The following is a 20,414-nucleotide window of genomic DNA, read 5'->3' on the forward strand; positions in this document are numbered from 1 at the left end:
ATAATAATAATGGTCTGACAGCCCCCAAGCCTAGACCATTCAGAGCTGAGGCTCCGAGGTGTGACCACCACCATGTGCTTTAATGATTAGCCAGATACTATCATCAAAAAGAAAATAATAATAATATTACATGATCACATGGATACGACACACTATCTTCCTTCTGGGAATAATAAAAAGCTGACCATACCAACACAGCCAGATTTAAATCTTACCTAAGCAACAGGTGACCCAAATATGTAAAATAAACCAAGAAGCAAAGAGCAGTGTGTACAAGCAATGAATTGAGCGTGCTTTGCAAGGTAGCGAGCGTAGGGAGTGTCTCAAAAGTTGCATGCATAGACAGGATGGAGTGGGGTGGGGGGAGCATTCCACCAGCCATTGAGTCAGAGGTTTCAAGAAGGAAACAGAACTGCAGTGGCTGCTAAAATAAAGGAAGGAGATAAGCATCTCCTTTTACTGCTCACTTGTGTAGAACTTGAGTGGAGAAAAGAGTAAGTCAAGAACTACCCCGAACCACGAGCTGCAGGAATGAGCAGTCTTCTCTACTCTGTCACCAAGTCACTTCTCACTCTGCTCTAGGCTTTTACAAAACAATTAAAACCCCAGACAGGCTACATCTGCTCTGTGATGCATGGGACTAATGTTAAATTGAACCCTCTGTGTGTCAAAAAGTAGTTGGTAGGGTGAATCCAAAGACTGTCTTAACCTCACTTCCGAGATGCCTCATCTGGTTTAGCCTGGTTTTCTAGTTAACACTTGGTCTCACATTCCCCTTTCCTGAATCCAACCAACAGTGGGTCCTTTGCAAGTTGTCATGATCTTGTTCATCTCCATATTTTTAGCTTAGAAATTCTCTCCCCAACATTCTGTTACTCTCAGAAGATGTAAAGAGCTTTGAAAGAAAAACAAAATACTATTGCAAATTCTGAAATTGTGCTGGCTGAATGAAACTTTTGACTGACAGAAACTGGTTTCAGTTCCCCCTTCAAACTTTTCAAATCTCACCACCATAAAGTCCCTCATGTTACTTGCCCTATTCACAGACCGTGTTGATATCCACGTGGAAAAGATCATTTCAATAATCCCCCAAACACCTGAACTGGTGGAATTGCTTCTCTCTTTCCAAAGAACCAGAGGTCCCGGGCTGCCTCGGCCCCTCCCTGGGTTGTGCCCAGCACACAGGCAGGAGGAGGTTGGCAGGCTGTTATGTTTCTCAGCAAAGAGCTGGCAGAGATTAGAACACCCAGATGCTTTCTGTTGATGCTTGTGGGGGATCAGCTTCTAAGCTTCAGACTTGTAAAAACAGGAGTCACAAATTTTGTATCAGGAGGAGAATTGATTGCGCGTTTGAAGAAGCAATGAAAAGAATCACTAGAAGTGCCACAATGACCTGAAAAAAGTCCTCACTGTGTTTAGAGAAGGGAGGGCCCAGGAGCCCAGATGAAGTCAGAGCTTTTTCCCTTCCAAGAGCATCTGGTTCAAAGCCACGAAGAAGAAAGGAACAGGGGTGTGTCCACAGGCTTCCTGAGCAGAGCCCTCCTAACTGTTAGGGCATGTGTGACAACACCAGGCCTTCCTGGCGGTGGGGATGTGCCCCTCGTCCTTTCTGTAGGACCTGCTTTCTGATCCCAAGAGTTGGAGAGGCTACACTGATTTACGGCTGCCTTTCTACTCCCTTCTTTCCGACCCTCCCAGTCTGCGGTCTATTCAAAGCACACTCAAGAGAAAGAGACACCAAAGAATCTGCCTACCTGGGAAGTGGTTTTGAGCAAGCACTGACATTCTGACACACACTTTGTCTTAAAATTGGTCTCTTGTGCTTCAGTGGAGCGGGGCTGGGCTGTGGTCTGTGCAGGTGTTTGCTATGGCTCCCAGAACACGGGGCCCTCTCCTTCAGCATAGGCGACCCTGTATAAGGATGTCTTCAACTATTGGCATTAGATTAGGGTTGACAGTGGTGACTTATTGACAGGCAGCCCTGCTCTTAATTCTCCCTTAGAACAGCAAGAAACAGGAGGGGACACTCTCTGGACTAGAGATGGAAAGAGAAAGCAGAAGGCAGTTTAGATGGAAAAGCTATTGTATTTTTTAAAAATTCTATTTATCATTTATGGATTTTAGATTGGTGGGAAAAATTCTTTATCTAACCAACACGACACAACCCTCCTCTGTAAGGATTGGAGTTGTGTTCCTATAACATTATCTTGCTGGAATCTATTTCCTCGATGGTACGTCATGTAATTCTTTCCACATCTCTTTCTCAAATATGTATTTTTTAAAACAAGAAAAAAAATATTATCTTTCTGTAATCAAGTCACAAAATGAATAGATCTGTTCAATGCTGTGTTTTCTTTGCTTTCCCCTTGCAAAGCTGTTTGGGGGACACACTCATATCTTTAGACTCTTTTTCCCTAGACAAAAAAGGTTAGGCCAGCTTGACCAAATCCACAAGAGAATGAAAGAAGAGTTCAAATGCCCCAGTATTTTTAAAACAGTATAAATCCATTCCTGGTGGGATGGGAGGTGAAAGGCTGAATAGGGATGATGAGAACCAAGAGAGGCGGCTAAGATGTGGCCTCCTTCCCCGCACCCATGCCCATGTTTCTGTCTTTGCACCTACTGGAGGGGCCAGTCTGGGAAGCCAGGCAAGCACAGCTATGCTGTGCCTGGCGTAGCTGGGACTGGAGAAGCCTTCCCTGTGCTGGGCCAGGTGTTTGCCACCTCTCCCTTTACCCCTGGAAGAGTACTTTTGAGCAGGGAGAACTGAAACCCCAAAGTCACTAACTTGGAGCCATCATTATTCCAGCAGGGCTAATGAGAAACTCAGAGGCTAGAGAGCCTGCTGAGCTCTGTCCCCCAGGCGAGCACATCTCCACCATTCAAGCTGCGAATCTCACCACTCTTCCCTAAAGGATGGCTGTTTCAGTTGAGAAGAACTCCCCGAAGCTGGCAGCCCTTTCACAAGTCACTGCAACCCAGAGTTCAAATCCCGGAGCCATGACTGCTTTCCAGCTCCGTGTTAGCTGTTCGCCCAATCCCCCGCTCATCTCCTACTCTCAGTCTGTTTACTGTCCATTGAAGTGACTGTTCCATTCCTTGAGCCCCAAACACGCAGTTTCAGGACTGAATTTTCCAGGCCACCAGTGTCTCTAATAGCCTCCTACTCTGTCTTGATGTCTCCAACTCTCTTTCAGTGACCGTTTTGCCACCTCCCTTGACTCCTCTGTGACATCTAGTCCCTCTTTCCTTCTCCATCCTTGCCCCTCCCTCGCCTCCCCTGACACTGCACTTCTCTCTCTTCAGCCACCTCCCTTTCTCCCTTGCTGCCTCCTCCTGCTCCCTGCCACTTTCCCACACTCTCTCTTTACTCTCTCCCTCCTCTGCTGCCCACCCATCATCCCCACCACATCACTGCCCGCAGGGGACCTAGATGGGCATCACAGGGAGATGAGGAACAGCCCCCACTGAGGAAGTTCACTCGGTTTCAAAGGGTTTTTCCAAATTCTTGCAGTTACAATTCACGATTAAGGCCAAAGGAGGACAATACTTTGTGTTGCTTCCCTCGTCTTCTCTCAAGTCTAAGAAGCTGGGCTTCTGGAGGCCCCAGTGCTGGTCCCCTAACAACCTGTTTTCTTGTTGCTCCTAAAGGCAAACTTCTTAGTAAGACCCACAAGGCCACACCTGATGGCTCTGTCTCCACCGACCTTTCAGCCTCATCTGGTGCCACCCTTGCTATCTCAACTGCCACATTGGTGTTCCTTCAGTTTCTCAGATGTGCTCTGTTCCCTCCCACCTTAGGACATTTGGTCGTGCTATTCCCTCTGTTTGGAACACTCTACCTCCTCCCCCTGCTTTGTCTAGTTAACTCCTTTTGTAAGTTATCTGTTGTTGTGTAACAAATTACCCCAAAACATACCAGCTTAAAACATAAAACTGTGTCATTGCACAGTTTCTTTGGGTCAGGAATCTGGGAGCAGCTTAGCCGGATGGTTCTGGGTCAGAGTCTCTCAGGAGGTTACATTCAAGCTGCTGGCCTGGGCTTCAGTCATCCGAAGCCAGAGGATCCCCTGCCCAGCTCACTCACCTGGGTGTTGATAGACCCCAGTGCTTCTCGGGCTGTTGGTGAGGACCTGAGTTCCTTGCTACATGGCCTCTCGGTGGGCTGCCTGAGTGTCCTTAGGACATGGAAGCTGGCTTCTCCCAGATTGAATGGTCAGAAAGAGAGAGAAGAGCCCAAAAAAGAATTTGCAATCTTTTGTAACCTAATCTCAGAAGTGACACATCATCCCTTCTGCCACATGTGATTGGCCAAGCAGACCAACCCTGGTCACGTGGGAGGAGACTACCCATGGTGTGAATACCAGGAGGTGGAGGTCACTGGGGACCATAATGGGAGGCTGGCTTAACTACCACTTCTTTTCCCTTAATATATATTTGTAGGATTTTGTGATTAAAGTTTCTCTCCTTCATTGGATTATAAGCTTCTTGACAGCAAGTGTCTGTTTTGCTCATGTATCAATTAGCTTTTGCTGTAAAACAAACCAACTGAAAACTTAGTGACTTAAAAACATATTCACTTACTATGTCTCACGTGTCTGTGGGTCTGCTGGAGTTCTGCTGACCCAGACTAGGCTCAGCTGATCTGTCTAGGCTCGCTCATGTGTCTGGCATCAGGTACTGTGTTAGCTGGGGCTCATGGGTCTAAAACGGCCTCACTCATCCATCTGACAGGTGGTTGGCTGCTGGCTGGGACAATGAAAGTGAGTAGGCCATGTGTCTCTCATTATTCAGCAGGCCAGGTGGGGCATGTGCACACTGCAGCTGTAGAGTTTCAAGAGTAGGAATGGAAAGGTGCAAGGCCTCTTGAAAGATTTGGAAAAGGTACAACATCACTTCCACCAATTTCCATTGGCCAAGACAAGTCGCAAGGCCAGCCTAGATTCAAAAGGTGGAAAACAGACACAACATTTCAACGAAAGGAGTTGCAAAGTCACACTGCAAAGAGGTGTGGATAATGGAATAGGGAAAATGCAGCCATTTTTGTAAACAATTTACCATAGCACATCACGGTGTCCCCAGAGCCTAGCACAGTGCCTGGCACATAGTAGGTACTCAATAAAAAGAGTATTGCTTGAATGAATGAGTTTGAACACTTTACCTTGAGTCGCCCTTATTTTGCTCTTGGCTTGTCTCCCTCACTGCTATGCAAGCACCTTGAACACAGGGAATCTGTCTTATTCACGTTTGTGACCCCACAACATTGACACGGCATTGGACTCCAGTGGTGATGCATAAACGTAATGCCAACCCTTTTCACACTCTCCCTGCACATCTCTATTGTTTTGCCCTCCTCAGAGCTTAGGCTTTGCAATCCGACAGACCATGGCTTGGATCCTGAATCTGTTGTTTACCGGCTGTGTGACCTTGAGCAAGTTCCTTCACCCAGCTGAGCCCCAGTTTCTTCTTCCACAAAACGGAGGTGCCTACCTCAGAACTGTTGTAGGGTTTAAGTGCAATTGGACATGTGAGTACTGAGCATGGTGGCAGGCACTGAATAAATGTCATCCCCTTCCCTATACCCTGATGCCTCACATCATCTTGACATCGGGCCCCTCCAGCCCCAGCCCTGTCTCACCCAGCCTGCCCCAGGAAAGCCTGTTCCACACCTCTCTGGGCCTCTGGAACACAATCATCAGCATAAATGTGAGTACAGCTAAACCCCAATTAGCAGTGCAATTCCTGCTGCCACAGATGGGCACAAAGACTGACGATCACAGGTGATTTTTGCCACCGCCTGGCTGAGCTTCCTTAATCCTGAGGCCAGAGGATCTTCCTCTTATGCCCCATTGGTGTCTGGAGGTCTAGCTACCGTCTGTTTTTCTGTCCCACTGCCTGTTTGCCCTCCAGCCCCCGTAAAAGTGCTTACTGCTCAGGTCCATTTTTCAGTCCTCTCAACATTTCTTCCTCCCATGTCAACTACCTTTTCTCCATGTTCTCCCCTTTCCTTCTTTACACCTCCTCTCCTCCTCTCCCTCCTCACACCCCGCAACCCGTCCTACTATTTTTGACCTTCTCGCGTATGTCAGGCAGCATGGTAAGCACTTTACACCAATTGTCTCATGGATTCTTACATCAACCCTATGGCATAAGAACTCTTACTACTGCCATTTCCCTGATGAAAAGACTGAGGCTCAGGGAGTTCACATAACTTGCTCACGGCTGCCCTGTTGGTGGGTGGCGGAACCAGGATGAACCCCAGGTTTCATCCCAAAGCCTGTACCCTGTCCCGTGCTTTATACCCCCTCTCCTCTTGTTGCCTAGTTGTGCGTCCTGTGGCAACTTCCTGCCAGAATGTTCCTTCTCCTCCCTGAATGACTGGTCAGGATGTCATTGGTGTTTTCTTCAAAATTACCACCTTCCTCCTCAGCTCTTCACTTTCCTTTTTTCCTAGGGCAGTGCAGTTCAATAGAACTTCTGTAATGATGGCAATGTTCTCTGAGCTGTCGATTATGGTCACCACCAGACACATGTGGCTTTTGAGTACTTTTAATATGTGGTAAGTATGACCAAGAAATTGCATTTTAAATTTTATTTGATTTTAATTGATTTAAATCTAAAGAGCCACATGTGGCTAGTGGCCACTGTTGGACAATACAACTCTAGAGCGTCATTTTTGTGCAATTTGTTACTGGCAGGAGGATGGGGAGTGGGGTGGGGAGAGGTAGATGGGGAGAGAGGCAACTTGAAGAAGCCACAGAACTGTTTTCTCAAGAATATTGACCTAAGACTAGGCTTCTCGTAAGGAAAAATCATTTAATGATGTCCAGATTCCTGGTCCAAGATTCTTTCCTGGACCTCTGCCTTCCAATCACCAAATTCCTGGTAAGGTCATCGAGAATGCCGGGCCCTAGGAATTGTGTTGAGGCTTTCCAGAGGGACAGCCTTCCCGAGCAACATGCAGATTGAAATGTACACATTCCAGGGTAGGGAGGGAGGGAGAAAGCGCTGAAGTCAGACTCCCTTCTTCAGTGTACGCTGTTGACATCAACATTTCGTCAACATGACCTTTAGCCTACAGTTTGCAATTCTATAGAGCTTCCCACTCTATAGAATTTCTGGAAATTCAGATTAAAAAACTCACAAGCAATGGTTCCAGAAACTGAAATGTCATTTTTTTGGTATTGAATCAAGACAGCTTCCAGGACTTCTACACAAAGAGATCTCAGAAATGGTTACTGGATGAATTTGATTATTATGAGCCTTTAAAGATGAACAGATTTCTGTTGGAAAAATCTGCCCAGTCCTAGAAGCAAAAAATTCATTCTTTTACTTGTCTGTTCACCTAACTATCCACCCATCCACCCACAATTTCTGAGTTCATAGGAAGTTCTAAAATGCAGGTGGGGAAGGGGGTTGCAAAACAAATGGGAAAGACAAGTAACTTATAGACGCAACTTCTTTCAATTTCAAAAATAAGCAGGTAGGTTTCATGCTATTAACCCAAAGGACATAGCAATAAGTCCCTGCTCTTCGTATTTTCTACCATTTATTTATCAATTTTATCCATTTATTTATTTATCAAATATTAAGTCCCTTTAATTACCAGACTGTCCCTTTAGTTATTGTCACAAGAATTCTGAGGTTATAAAGCACTTTAATTGTACTTTCATTATGGAATTTACCTCAAAAACTGCAATTTATCTCTTTATATATGTGCTTCTCTCTCTAGAGTGGGGGTCCTTGAGGGCTAGGATGTCATATTGATACAGTGTCCTCGCTCCCTAGAACACCGCCTGGTACATAGTGGATGCTTACTAAATATTCTCCGAAGGAATATCAAACCACAGAAATGTAATACTTGCCTAGATACATCATCCACACAGCCAGCAGTCTGTCACCAACACACAAGTCAAAATCCCATAGGAATCAGAAGCAACTTGTGCTGAGATGAGCCCCCCGCAAGTTCCTTGACTTCCTCCTCACCTTAGCTGTGGCTTCAGCCTCTCGTGTCCTAATGGATTAGAAATTCTCTGAGTGTACTGATCATAAATAAGATCTCATTTCTTTTTCTTTCTTTCTTTTTGTTCATATGTCCTACAATTTTATCAAGTTCAAAAGTAATCCTCTATCTACTTCTAGTAACACAACATTTGGTGAAGATTTAAAGATTATAATAGTCTTATCCATGACTTTTGACAGTTTTATAAACTTCTGTCACATCCATTTTTGACTTGTGCTTTGCAGGTCAGAATGTGTTCTTGATAAAAGGCTTTTTTCAAGAAAAAATGAAGCCACCCATTCCACCTGTTTGTCATCTCTATATACTTTTCTCTGAGTGCCTTTCACAAAGGTCAGTGACAAAAATGTATTCATTTATTTGAGCACTGAATCAAAAAATATTTATTGCATGCCTACTATGTACCTGGCATTACAATTCTATATTTGGTTAAGATTGAATAAAATTACAAACCAGAAATACCATCTTGTTCTTCCCTCCCTGCTTTTCTTCCCTGATCAACTTCTAGAGAAAATATTATGTTTGGTGTAATGGGCTGAACTGCGTTCCCCCAAAATTCAGATGTTGAAGTCATAATGTGACTATATTTGGAGACAGGGCCTTTAAATAGGTAATGTGACTGGTGTCCTTATAAGAAGAGGAGGTTAGGACACAGACACAGAGGGAAGACCATCTGAAGACAGACAGAAGATGGCAAACCAAGGAGAGAGACCTCAGAAGAAATCAGTTCTGCTGATGCCTTGATCTTGGACTTCCAGCATCCAGAACTACGAGACAACAGCTTTCTGTTGTTTAAGGCCCCGAGTCTGAGGGACTTTGTTATGTAGCCCCAGCAAACTAACACGTTTGGCAACTCATCACTCCTGTGTAAATCTCCTTTTCTTTTCTCTTCTTTTTTTTTTCTTTGTTTTGAACTGTTGATGATCTCTTAGAGATGTTTTCCTTACTTTTCACGTGAGTATCTTCTTTCCCTGGCTGGGTTGTCAGTTCCTCAAGGGAAAAATGAGGCAAACAAAGCACTGTCTTTGGGATTTTCACCTGCCCCGTGCAATAGGCAGGACATTTTAAAGATGTGGAAACAGAGGTTCTGGAGAGATCAACCAGGTTGCCCACGATCTCTCAGCTGGCCGGAGGTTGGGCTGGGATTCTCAGTAGACCTCCCTGGTTCCAAAGCCTCCAGACCTGCCCCCTCACCAGTTTGCCTCCTTGAGCGCCTGAGCTGGTGGCTCACAATTACTTGAATACCCCAGAGAGCTGAGCTCAGAGCTGGCCCACAGCAGACACTCAAAAACTATTTACGGACTTGACTTGATTTAAATAAATGCAGATGGTTTGGCTGATCCAGGGCAATTAACCTGACAGCACTACTTCTCTCACATTACGGACAGATGGCAGCTCTTCAGGAGAAATGTAAAGACCTGGTGTGTTATGAATCATTATCTCTTCCTCTCCCCAGCTAACAGATAAAAGCTGTGGGCTTGGCCTTGACTATGCACTTTTTAGATTTCTGTCAGAACAAGCCACAAACCTTAATGCACTTGGGTAGTGCTCAGCCAACTTGCAATTATTTGTGGTGACAGGGAGCAAAGATGACATCCGCCAAGGATGTTGACGTCCGCCAACACCGCCAAGTTTCCTTTGAACCGAGAATGTCAGCGTCTTTCTCCAGCGGGAGGACAACTGTTTCACCTCCAGCAGAGAGGCTGTGCAGGCAGCAGGATGTTGCAAGAGCCCCAGGACAGGCCACAGGAGCGGGAAGAGCAAGAAGCGGGCCAGCAGCAGCCTCCAAAGGAGTCAAGCTCTACTGTGGTTTAAAGCACTCGGAAACAATGGCTATTGAAATGCTCCTTTGGTGGGAAAATGATTATAAGATTAGATCTGAACTTTTGTGCTTTTCTAATTTTGCCCCATGTGTATTTATTACCTACTCAAAAGTACATGAATTTTTTTAAAAAAGATCTGCATATCCTTACATCTGAAGTCCAAAACAGTGTAGAGTTAACAGCACTGGCCTGGAAGTCAATGGAACTGGGTATTAGTTCCTACTAATTTTGCTTCTAAAACACAAATTTCTCCTGCTTAAGACCCTTAGAAGCCTGATCACCTACAGAATAAATTCTAACTCATTAGCTTGGCCTATGAGATCAGGGTGATCTAGTTCCTGCCCACCTGTTTAGTGTAGGTTTCCCCGGAAGCAGACCTTTAGATAAGGATTTGAGTGCAAGGAGTGCAAGATGGCTTGAGGGAGGTGATCCCCAGAGTTTGGTAAGGCAGTGGGGACGTGAGAGAGGAATGACAATAAAAGGTGTATTATGAGCTAGTGACCACTGTGGGAAACTTGGGTTTAAGCTCCCAGGGTCCCTCTGAGAGACTGTGTAGACACACCTTAGAATTATCTGGCCAAGGGCAAGGAAGCTGGGGATTCGTCCACCAGCTCCCTTCCTCATTGGTGGACCTGGGGGCATTAACTGCTCGGCCCTGGTCTGCCTCCTACAAGGGCTGAACACGCTCCCCTGACCAGAGAGTGCACTCGGGCAGGGAGATGCAGGTGCTTGAGTTAGGAAGCTGCAGATGGGCTGGATAGATCAAAAAAAGGCCACAATACTGTGCAGCTCCTTCTCCTAAGAGGTGGAATCTATTTCTTTACTCCTTGAATCTGGACTGGCCTTTTGGGGAACAGAACGCAGAGGTTGCAAGGTTGTAGGAGGTCTTGGCCTCAACAGACCTTACAGCATCTGCTCTTATACTCTTGAAACTGTGCCACCACAGTGTGAATAAGGCCAGGCTGGGCTGGTGAAGGATGAGAGGCCACCTGGAGCAGAGACGAGCCATCCAGTTGAGCACCCCCAGATCAAGCAGCCCCCAGCCAACTTGCCAGCTGACCAGAGACACATGAGTGAGCCCAGCCCAGCCAGAAGGACGACTCAGGTGAGCCCTGCCTGAATTGCTGAGCTCGTAATCATAAGCTAAATAAGTTGTTTCTTTAAGCCACTAAATTTTGGGGTGGTTTGTTATGCAGCAAAAGCTAATCAATATAGCAGTTAAGGAACTGTCCACAGCTGCAGGTAAGCTCTGGGGAGCCAAGGGGAATGAACAGCTTCTACTATACCACCTGCATTAGTCACTTATTGCTGTGCAACAAACCACCCTGAAACATTGCAGCTTAAAACAACAAATATTTATTATTTCCTGTGGTTCCTGAAGGTCAGAATTTGGGAGAGGCTTGGCTGGCTGGTTCTGGCTCAGGGTCTCTCATAAGGTTGTAGTCAAGATGTTGGCCAGGGCTACAGTCATGTGAAGGTTTGTCTGGGGCTGGAGGGTCTGCTTCCAAGCTCACTCATGTGACTGTTGGCAAGAGTCTTTAGTTCCTTACTGGCTGTTGGCAGGAGGCCTCAATTCTTCACCACGTGGCCTTCTCCATAGCTGAAGCGCACAGCATGTGAGCATACAGCAGGACTGCATTCTATTCATCAACAGAGACCAATTGTGGAACGCTGTAGAAGGCTGCACAAGGGTGAAAATACCAGGATCATTGGGAGCTACTTGGAGGCTGCCTGCCAACTACCTTTTCCCCCCTCATTCATCACCACCCTCTGCCACACACCCCACCCTTCAAATGACTCATTCATTCCCCGAATACACAATAATGATAACAGCTATTATTGTGTTTGCAAGCCTACTAAGTGCCAGGCACTGTGGTAGTTTATATATAAAAGCCACATTCTCTCTTGATCCATGGGCCCTTGTCCTCCTAGAAGAGATCTCCTGTGATATTGTGATATAATAAGAAATACATATTTGGTCTTCATCTCCAGTTCCTGGCACAGAGCTCTTAAAACCCTTGGAATTTCTGAGTGACAGGGACAAGAGGAGTGTCTTCTGCTGTTCACAATGCGCCCCTTTCAACCACACCTGCCTTCCTTGGATGGTGGTGCTTTCGCACAGCCAGTCCCCTCCCTGGGCCACAGCACCTGGGGAGGAACCAGAGTCAGGACAGATGCTGACAGAGCTGCCCCCGACTCCTGCCCCTCCATAGGTAAAGAACATAAAACTCCTACCCGCCTTTGTCTTGTTCGTCTTGATTTTTTTCCAATGAAAGGAACTCAGGATCACTTTTGTTAAGTGAACAAGAACAAAAGGTAGAAAAGAAGAGGACATTCTGAGGAGCAAAAGGAACACCCCACCCATACTACACACCCTGGTTCTGGGAGCCTGGTCCTTTCGCTTTCCTTTTACCTTTTTCTCACTTAGGAAAAGGAAACAATGAAGAAGCCTGCTGGAGCCCCCAGTGCTGTGTGCCTTTCCCTGTGCTCTCGAGGTACAGGGGGTGCTGGGGGCGCTGGAGGAGGGCTGGGTGGGTGCATCAGGGTGTTGGGCCCCTGCAACGAGCCTGAGCGAACTCCACGGGCACCGCTGGCTGAGGCGACGCTGACCCCTGGGAGTGGTGCACAGACAGCTGTCCCTGGACGTGGCTGCATCGGCATCTCTGGATGCCTTAGAAGTTCAGGGATGCCTCAGGCTGGAAACATTTCATAGGCATCTAGGTGGGGCAGGAAGGAAGGGTAGGGAGGGCTCCTCTGAAGTCAGCACAGTCGGGGCCAGCAGTGAGGGGGGAGGGGGACAGTTAGTCAGTTCCTGCCAAGCCCTGCAGACTGGAGCCCAGGGCCAGTGGCTCAGAAGCCTCAGGAACAACATCTTGAGCCTGGTGGAATACAACAGTGGTTTGCTCATGTTGCTCCCTCTGCCTAGAAAGTCTGTCTCCACTTTGTCTATCCAGAAGAATCCCAGCACCCTTTTAGATCTAACGTGAATGACCCCTCCCCCTGGGAAGCCCTCCTTGATTGCATGCAGGAAGAGCATCCAGGGCCAGTGGCTTAGACACCTTGGGAACAGAGTGGGACTCTCAGTAAATGTTTGTTGATCCTAGAATGATGGAGAACACCTAAGGTAAGCTTTCTACATGTGCTCCAGGAAGGAGAAACACCGCTCACCAGGCCCATTCTTCCAGTGGCCTCCACTTAGGAACTGAAGGCATCTTTCCCACAGATTCCAACGGGAGCTGATCTTTCTAAGCCTTTGACTCCTGCGACCACTCACCTCCTGAGAGGCAGTGTGGTGGAACAGTGAAGGGGCAACCCAGGAGCAAGGATTCCTTGAGTTCACATTCTGTCTCCACCAGAGCTGTGTGGCTCTGGGCAGGTTAGAAGACAGCAAAAGTACCCACCATGAGGACTTACTGAGAGGACTGAAGGAGCTGCTAGAGGCATGAGCACTTAGAACAGTGTCTGGCATGGAACAGGCCCTCAGTAATGTCCCCGATTGTTATCCTTTGTCCCCTCTTCCCCAGATCACAGAAGCAGAACTCCAAGCTATCTCAGGGACTCTCCTGAATGTGTCTGGGGACAAAGAGTGTGCTGGGACTGGCCATCACTGCTGTTCCCACAGGCTCAGGACAGGTCCAGTGGGGAAGGGGCAGCCCTAGGCCAGTGTTGAGGGAAAGGCCTCTCTAAGGGAGCGGAGTGGGGGGTGATGCAGCTCCCAGTGCCTGATCCCACACGCCCATGAGCCGCCCCAAACTCTGCAGCCCAGTTTGAGGCTCCAGATGAGGGTCTGCTTGGATCTCAGGCCCGGCTTTCTGTTTTTGGCCTCCTGACCTTTGCTGCTGTCCTCGGGGACAGGCTATTTTAGGTAGCAGTCAAAATAAAACTGAGATTAACCCAGAATTCTTGGCAGTCAAACAATACCACAATTATGTGCTTTTTCACTTCAGAAATCAGGCAGCCGAGGCCGACCCGCCGAGGTCTGCGGGTGCTTTGAGGATAATAAGGGCTCCATCCTGCGCGGTGTCACCTTCGCACACCCGTCGCCGTGGGCAGCGGCTAGAGAACTGTCAGGATCTCTGGGACACTCTTGCTTCTTGGGGCATCATATTGTCCAAGCAACAATGCAACCTGCTTTCACACTAGACCCTTGCAGGTTGGAAGGGTGACACATTACTTTCTATACCATAAATCCTTCTCACAGAGGTCCTGGTCCCAGGGGCTGGTGGCTGTGAGGGAACAGAGGAGGCCTGTGTTCCAGGGCTGGATTTTCAGGGCAGGAAATCACCCAGAGGAATGTGTCTGTGCTTTGATTGCCGACAAGGGGCGCAGACCCCCTACTCAGGCAAACAGGCCCCTTCCTCTTTGCAGGCATCTTGGGGGGAGGGGAGAGAATTAGTCACACAAGAGCGACAGGATTAGGCCCCTGAGAGTAAAACTCTCCATTCCAACCCAGAAAGGAGAAAAAGAATGGAGGATTCAAGTAGATGGGGGAGGGGGTTGAGATGATGTCAATAAAGGTCACTGCCTGAAGAACAAAGGGGCAGCCCTGATTAGAGGCCTCGGGCAGATCTCTAAGCTCCCAGGCGAGACCTCAGAATGCCTGGAAGAGAGAAAGGAACCAATAGACCCCAGGGCCAGGGGCAGCCCCAGAGGTGTGGCTGGAAAAATACAATTTTCCCCAAAACACTGACTTGGCCCTGGAAACAAGGGGCTTCTGGAAACCTGATGCTCCTAGCAGAGTGCTAGATATTAGCCAGGAAAGTTGACCTTGCAAGGAGATTGAAAATAGAAAAACGCATCCCAGTGCCCTCTAGCTGAGCTGCCCCATTGACGTGGAGGCAAACAGACTCCTTGGGTGGTGGCAGGCCTTCTCCACTCCTCTAGAGAACGGACATCTGGGTGTGGGCACCCTACATGGCAAGGGAGTGATGTGTTGGATGGCTCCTTGGCTCCTGCCTTGTCCCCACCAGAAATGTAAATGGTTCCGCTGTGGACAGTAGTAGGGGGTTTAGGCCCTTCTGGGCCTTCAGGAACCTTCATTGACCCCCTTCCTGGAGTCCTGAGACAATCTTCCAGCCAGCTCCCTTGGGAGGGGCCCCGGGATGAACACCAATCTTTAACAACGGATACTGACTTCCTGTTTGGTTTTAGTTTGTTTGATTTTTATTTTTGTCTCAAAAGCCTGAAACGTCTTTCTCTGCCACATGAGCCACAAGAACAACAAGCGTTGGGAGGTCAACTCTGGGGACTGGACATGACCAGAGAAGTGAACCTTGTCTCAGAGACAGGACCTTGAGTTTGGTCCAGGAGGCAGGCAAAGGAAAAAGAGGCCGAATGATAACCGGTGATGGAGGCCAGGAGTTTTAAACAGGTGGGACGGGAATGCAGGCCCCCAGCCTCTCTTCTCAGACAAGGCTGATGGGGTTTCACGCTAGAAGGGCCACCCTGCTTGTATTTCCCATTCTGTGTGGTCTCTAATTGGAAAGGGAAGTCGCATTCCAGCGTGAAAGAGAAGCCGCTTGGCCACCTCCCTCTGGGGACCTCAGGGCAGAGCCTTTGTCCTTGTAGACCTGTAAGAAATAGGCTGACCCTCTGTCCAGGGTGGAAGGGGCTTTGGACACACAGGTTGGGTGGTAGTAAAGAGATTAACAAGAGCTGGAAACTGATCCCATTGAGCCTTGGCTGGTACTTGGGGAGCTCAGCCAAAGTGAAAATAGGGATGCCAAGAGGTGAGCAGAGGTCTGAGTGAAGACGACGGCTGCTGGCGGCTGGGGCTATCCAGCCTCCCAGGCTGGGGCCTTCTATAAAGGGCTGCCTTCACACCGGTCCTGTTGTTAGTGGACTTCCCAAGGACTGCGTCCATTACGGCCAAGAGTACCTGCTAGGCTGCTCCCACGTGAGCGGCACTGTCTTCAGGCCAGTCTACACTCAGAATCCCTTGTTTGCTGGATTGTTTAGAAACTCCCAGGCGATAGTCCCGCACCCAACTTGTACACGTAAGAAGGGACTGCAGAGTTCAGACAGCTGCCTTCAGTTCTTTCTCATATAAGGGGCTGCACCGAGCTATCACATTTCAGAAAATGCTTATTTCCTGCCAGTAGGGTTAGGCTGTGTCTACAGGGGCGACAGGTTACTCGGTCTGAGCACCCCAAGGTCCCCTCCTGCCACCCAACCTGGGTGTCAGAGGACTTTCTCCTCTGAAAAGTCCTGTCTCGTGGGTCTTTGGGGAGGTAGGCCCCTTACCCTGGGATGGGCCAAAGGACACGGTCGGGGGAGGGTGAGGACATGTGCTCTCCACTTCCATCCTCCGCTGGGGAAGGGGTCTCCGCAAGTTTCTCCCCACATCCACCCACACAAATATCTCTGAGAAGAGCAAGCTCTTGAAGCCATTACTAGCTGATACCCCAGGAAGCAACTTACTGAAGGTCCTGAGGGAACCGACGAGTGAGGGAGATGCTATGAGGCACACTTTGTTGAAGTACCATCCCTCAGAGCCTTCTCTTCCTGCAACTCACTTCTTACGCTGTGCTGCTTTTCCTCTTTATCCCATGATACCCAGAGCCTTCTAGCACCCTACTACATGGGTGCCTCCTTATGCATATTGTCTATGTTTCCCGAATGTAAGCTCCATGAGGGCAGGGGCCTTTGTCTCTTTTGTTCATGGATACACCCCAAGCACATAGCACATTTCCTGGTACTCATGAATATGTATTGAATGAATGAGTTAATGTGGGATATGGATGCATTATGGGACGTGAAATATTACAAGGTGAAGCCTCCAAAAATAAACATATATAGGGCCCATGATGGTCTTGAAATGGTCCAGCCTGCCTTGTACTTCCTTCACTGAAGAGGTTGAGAACCTTTCCATATATTTACCAGACAGTTGTGTTTCTTTCTTTTGTGAAATGACTGTTTATGTCTCTTGCTCATTTTTCTTCTTGCATTGCCTTTTTCTTTTCGATTTGTAGGAATGCTTTATATAGTCTGGAGACCTATCCTTTATTGATTATATGTGTATCTCCCAGTTTGGGACTTGTCTTTTAATTTTCTTTATGGTGTACTAATTTTAACGTAGTTTAATTTGTTATTCTTTTCTTTTGAATTAGTCCTATGTGTGTCTTATTTAAGCAATCTTTTTCTACCCAGAGGTCATAAATATATTCTCCAGTATTTGTTCTAAAAGTTTTAAAGTTTTCCCTTTCACATTTAATTGTTTAATCCATTAAGAATTAATTTTTGAGTATGAGGCAAATAGGAATCCAATTTTTGTCCTTCTTAATCATCAATTATTTTATCATCAGTTATGGACCGGTGCTTCTATTCCCCAGAGATCTGTAACATCATCTCTGTCATCCATCAAAATTCCATATGTTTGTGGCTCTGTTTTGGGGCTCTCTATTCTGTTCCTTTGGTCAGTTTTTCCGTTCCTGCATCAATACATTCTGTCTTAATTATTATAGCTTTATAATAAGTCTTGATATTTGGTAGGGCAATTCTCTCTTTTTTATTCTTCTTCTTCAGAGGTTCTTGGCTAGTCTTAACAGTATATTCCACCTAAATTTTAGAATTATCTTGTAAAGTACCCCCCAAAATTCTGTTGGAATTGTGATAGGAATTGCATTGACTCTATCAATCAATTTAGGAAAATTGATATCTTTATGATATTGAGTTTTCCTTTCATGAATGTAGATTATCTCTTGGTTTTTCAGGTGTTCTTTAGTACCTCTCAATAAAGTTATAATTTTCTCTACATAGTTCTCTTACTTTTTACCATCATCTGGGTTGTGTCCTATAATTGATGGCATCTTGCTGTTATAATTGGCAATCTTTTATCTTTCCTCTTACTACTCTGCCCACTTCTGGTTTCAGCTTCCATATTATGGGGGAAAAGTATGGAAAACAACTTAGAGATTCTCTATACTTCTTGTAAGCCTAGCAATGTATTAAAGATTACACTTTATTCAAGAATTTGGGATCCAGTAGTTTTCTAATGGGAGAGTCCTTTAGCATATCTGTGGTCACCGTCTTTTGCTTTCCATTCAGAGGGCAGGTACATTTTAACCCAAATTACACACTCTGGGTCAAACTACCAACTTAAACAAAATCACTCTTCTAAAATACGTGTTCACGGTACAAAATTTGGAATAAACAAAAAAGTACAAAGAAGAAAATTTAAATCACCTATAAATCCCACCCCACCGTGGGATATAATCTAAATACTTTAATGCACGTAGCCGTTTGAGTAGTAGTCCCCCAAAAGATATGTCCACCGAGAACCTGTAGATAGTACTTTATTTGGAAAAAGGGTCTTTGTAGATGTAATTACGTTAAGGATCTCAAGAAGAGATCATCCTGGATTACTGTAGACCCTAAATCCAACGACAAGTTCTTAGAAGAGTGGAGAAGGGAAAACAGACTCGAGGAGAAAGCCATGTGAAGACGGATGCAGAGACTGGAATGATGCTTGCCACAAACCAAGGAACACAGGGAGCCACAAGAAGCTGGGAGAGGCAAGAAAAGATTCTCCCTAGAGCCTTCGAAGGGAGTGTGGCCCTGCTGACACTTAGATTTTGCGCTTCTGGCCTCCAGAACTGAGAAAGAATAAATTTCTACTGTTGTGAGCCACCCAGGTTGCGGTAATTTGTTACAGCAACCCTAGGAAACCAATACAGTGTATATCTGCTGCAGGGCGCCTTCCCCACAAAAGAATTTCTAAGGCAGAGATTCGCAAACAGGTAGTTCATTGGAGAGCATCCTCAGAAACAATACCTGTAAGATTGTGAGAGAAGAGGGATTGGGCAGAGGGGGAAGTTGAACCGTGATGCAGTTGTAATAGAGGCCTCCGCCTATCCGGGACCCCTGAGGCTGGGATGGCCCATCAGAGTCATCTCAAATTGAGGTCAGGGAGCCAGGCCTTGGCACCTCTGCATCAACCAGTCATTGGATGTGGGCAGCCCCATGGGAGGGGGTATTATCTTGGGTGGGGAGCTCTTTCTAGAGGAGAGTAATGTCTGGGAGGTCTTGGCTGTGAGTCCTCAGCAGCCACCACCAGCAGCATCTGGGGAAATGAGAGCCTTAGTCCTGAAATGGGGAACTGGGACACATCAGCATGTACTAAAATACCCTTCTAGTCATTTCCACACTTGTCTCTGATACACATTTTCAGTTTTAGCATTTTGGAAACACTTGAACTTTGAGTTTATGTACATAAATTTAGCAGGATATTTAAAATATAAATTTATTGTTAAAACATCACTGAGTTTTACGTGTTAAAATGTATAGAGCAAGCTCATCTTAAGGAAGTAGAACTGTTCCATATGACTAAATTATCATGTGATTTTTCCAGGACACAGTTTTCTTTCTATATATACCTTTCTCAGTTCCAGACATACTGTCAGTCTTTAAGCTCTTGCAGATCTCTCTCTTGACCTTAGCAGTTGTTTTTGATGCATTCTGTTCTCTCTGCCTGATCAGCTTCTCTCCCTGGAGCCCCACATCTGCCCCCCATACACCAGGCCCACTCCTGGTCAGCCAAAACCCCACTCGTATGGAGAGGTCCTCGCTGACTCCTCCTAAATTAGCTCGCTCAATAGCACCTCGAACCTCCCTTTCTCTTCCTCATCACACTTGTAATTGCTGCTTCATCAGCTCCTAGCACTGGGCGGACGGTGGCATGCAGAGACACTTGCTGAATTGCATGTAATCTCACCCTGCAATGCCTGGGCTCCAGACTGAGTCTTATTTGCTGCTCTGTGCCTTCAGTGCCCAGCATTGTGCTGTACCTTTGTGGAGTGGACACTTGCTAAACACTTTTGAATGACGCCGTGGTTTTACACAGTGGTTACATTTTCATTTATATATACATCTTGCACTTCGCAAGTCCAGACTGCTCCCCCTAATACCCAGGAACTGAAAACTCCCAGGGTATGGCCCCATGAGAAGCTGTACTTGGGGTCTGTGGCATCAACTATGCAAAATCCACGCATCCAGTACCACTGGCCTTCCAGCAAGTACTGGAGGGGATTTCTGGCTTATTTTAGAAACATCTCTGGGATCTTCCCTTTAGAAAATTCCAACTAATATGTGTGATACTCCCTCCTGCAGGACGTGGAGCTTAACTCCTTCCCCCACCTCCCCTGAGTGTGGGCTTGCTTCCCAAGGGCACAGCATGGAAAGGGGGTAAAGTAACTGTACGGCGGCGAACTGTAAACGCTCAGGCAGGTGATCCAGGTTAACAGCAGTGATGAGTCATGTTGATAACGTGTACCCTTGACACATTGTCATGAGAATGATACTTCGCCTCAGCGATCTTCCTCCCCAGCACTCATAACCTTAGTCTAACAGTGAGAAAAGCATTAGATAAACACAAATTATGGGACATTCTACAAAATATCTGACCAATACAAAACCGCCAAGGTCATCTAAAGAAGGAGAGTCAGAAACTGTCACAGGCCAGAGGAGACTAAGGATGAATAAATGCAATGGGGTGTCCTGGACAGGATCCTGGAACAGAAAAGGATGTTGGGGGAAAACTAGTGAAATCTGTTAAAGGGTGGAGTTCAGTTAAT

The 20,414-nt window shown here is 46.8% G+C and overlaps 1 protein-coding gene across 2 annotated transcripts in view; it reads right to left on the reverse strand.

Annotated features, from left to right (window-relative positions):
• BCAR3 (BCAR3 adaptor protein, NSP family member) overlaps nucleotides 1-20,414 on the reverse strand; it is a 189,776-nt gene that overhangs the window by 127,329 nt on the left and 42,033 nt on the right. The window lies entirely within an intron of this gene.

This window comes from Equus asinus, chromosome 16, assembly GCF_041296235.1.
Source record: "Equus asinus isolate D_3611 breed Donkey chromosome 16, EquAss-T2T_v2, whole genome shotgun sequence".
NCBI lineage: Eukaryota > Metazoa > Chordata > Mammalia > Perissodactyla > Equidae > Equus > Equus asinus.